This window comes from Limulus polyphemus, unplaced genomic scaffold, assembly GCF_000517525.1.
Source record: "Limulus polyphemus unplaced genomic scaffold, Limulus_polyphemus-2.1.2 Scaffold728, whole genome shotgun sequence".
Taxonomy (NCBI): domain Eukaryota; kingdom Metazoa; phylum Arthropoda; class Merostomata; order Xiphosura; family Limulidae; genus Limulus; species Limulus polyphemus.
In genome coordinates this window covers 202,321-205,225 of record NW_013666338.1, presented here as the reverse complement: position 1 = coordinate 205,225, position 2,905 = coordinate 202,321, and positions in this window count along the sequence as shown.

The window sequence follows — 2,905 nt, the reverse complement described above, 5'->3', positions numbered from 1 at the left end:
TAAAACTGGTTTATTCTCTCTGAATGTAACTTACCGATACACTTAATTTCAACAGTCGCGCTATAACAAACGTCTCATGTGCTCAACTTCAACAATACTCCGTTCAATTACACACTCTCTGACTGCAGTTCAATTACTCATTACCTCGTCACGTTGTGACCATCTTATATATACCAGACTACCCCCAATCTAGTAGTCTCCCGATAATTCACGAAGGTTCGACATTGTTCCGTCACGTTGTGACCATCTTATATATACCAGACTACTCCTAATCTAGTAGTCTCCCGACAATTCACGAAGGAACAGGATATTTCTAGAAGGAGGTGGCGTGATACTAGTCACGTGACATCATAGTATCTTCTAATTTGCAGAAACTTCTAGGTCTTAGTTGAAAAATGTATAAATATAGGCGACCAAGTGAGTGCAAGTCAAGTTCAGTCAGAAAAAAGTTAGTTAGTGAAAGAAAACGTGAAGTTAGCAGGTGTGTGAGTGATTAGCCTTAATAGGTGATGTCTTAAAGTGAGTTTCACAGTTTAACAGAGATAAGGGGAATAATTTGTCTTGTCAAAGGATGTTCTAAAGTAATTGAACCCGCCTGTGTAGACTTTGACGAAATGGAGATAATTATTTAAAGTTAATGATACAACTATGGTAATCCATGGGGATAACGAAAGTGAATTATTCACTGATACTATTGGGATAAGAGTAGAGAAAAATAATTCGTCTTGTCAATTGGACAAGTAATGGAATTAACCTGTGTGGACTTTTGACAAGAAAAGAGAGTTATTTAGAGTTTTAGATAAAATTGTGATTTCATATAGTGTAAAGAATTTTTTTACATATCTTTGACTTGTTTTGAATATATATTATTTTAAAACAAGTGGATTGTGTGCTGTCTGATTATTGTTCAAATTTATCACCAACAACGCACACCTACTGTAGAAGAATACCAGCCTCCTCATATTAGAACCCTGACAAAGAGTAATCAGTTAGTGAAGTTGGTGAAAATTCAGTGTAATATTTAGTGAGTGAATGAATTCAGTTAATTCAGTATCATAAAAGTTATTCATTGAAAGTTATAATGTCTATTCTACTATTCAGTTGCTTGGCGAGTTAGTATTGTTTATTGATAGATTTACTTTGCGAGGAAATTTTGTTTGTTTTGTTTAATTATGCACAAAGCTACACAAGGGCTATCTGTGCTCTGCCCACCACGGGTATCGAAACCCGGTTTCTAGCGTTGTAAGTCCGCAGACATACCGCTGTGCCACTGGGGGGCAGGAAATTTTGTAAGTTAGGTTTACATTTCATAGTTTATATTAAAACATTGTATTTGAAGTTAGGTAAACAGTTAGTTGTGAAGTTTCTGTTGAAGAGTATTTATGACAGTAAGCCTACAAATGAATGTAGCTATAGTAAATGAGTAAGTGTTTACTAAATAAATATATTAACTCATTATGGTTACAGGACTAAAGTGTCGATTTTTTTTCAAATAATCCAAAGAGCTCACCCCATGATAAATAATTTACAACAATATTGTCAGAAGTAGAATTATTTTGGGGAAAATAATATTGAAATTTGAGTAGATAAACTTCTACTGTTTAAGATGATGACAACATGGACAAGAAGCGAGATCGAAACCTTGATAGAAATGATGAAACAGTTCAAAAAAGGTCAAGAAGAAAGAGACAAAAAATTAAAAGAAGGATAAGTAGAATGAGACAGAAACTTGAAAGAAAAACGAGAAGAACGAGACAAAATTTCAAAAAAGAACAAGACAAAAAATTAAAAACGCCCAAGAAAAAGACATGAATGTAAGAGAGAGGTTAAAAGAAAGAGATTTACAATTTAAAGAATAATTAAAATAAAAAATAAATCTGAGGGAAGAAAAGATCAATGAAGCTATTGAAGAAGCAAAGAAAATTACAACAACAGGATTCAAGATATTCAGAAAGACTGTAATGATCAAACTAAAGAAGTACAGGAAGACATCAACAAAGTGCAGAAAGGCTGTAATAACAAAACTGAAGTACAAAAATACTTTAATGAACATCACCCAACTAAGAAAATCATGGAATATGATGGAAAGGTACTATGAGAGACATATGAGGCTTAGATTGAAATTACATCCAGAGTGAACAGTCAGAATAGTGAACAACAAACTATTAATCTTGCTGCCCATTTAAAACTTTAAGCAACTCCAAATGAGAGTTGTAACAACTATCCAACTAATTTGGAGTGATACACCTAAAGGAAGGATCCAGAACAAAGTTTCGGGACAGGACACAGAAGGAAAAAGAAATCCTAGCCAATCTTAAAAAGATTTGAAAAATCTTGCCCAATTATCTTACCCAGATGCTCCAAGTGAAGTGATAGATTTGATGGCATGAGACCAATTTAGATGTGGACATCAGAATTATGCTGAAGAAAAATAGATGTATTTAACCTTGAAGATGAGGAAGCCCCTTTATTACTTGAGGTACCCGAGGATGACATAATCTTGTCGACATGTCGTACATTTATAATAAAGTTTTCTTCATTACCCAGTCAAGCCATCTCCAAACTTTTAAAGTAGATGTATATATTTAATCTGCAGTTGGATTGGGAACTGGAATCTACTGAAGTCAAAGATAAACAATAAAATGGATCATCAGATTGAGTATTGTTGAAACATTAACACCCTCTGTCGATAATATAGAAGAATTTAACTGGTTAGTTAAATGAAGAGCTACAAAGAATTGAGGAAATAAACTAATAGTTGTTTTAAGCTTAACTTAAGAGGACATACTGGTAGCAATTGAAGGCAAAAGCCTGTATGGAAACAACTCATTCCAAAGGATACCAAAAAGAGGAAGTTATTATAGATCTGGAGACCTTTGACATTACAGCTGAGGCTATGAAAAGT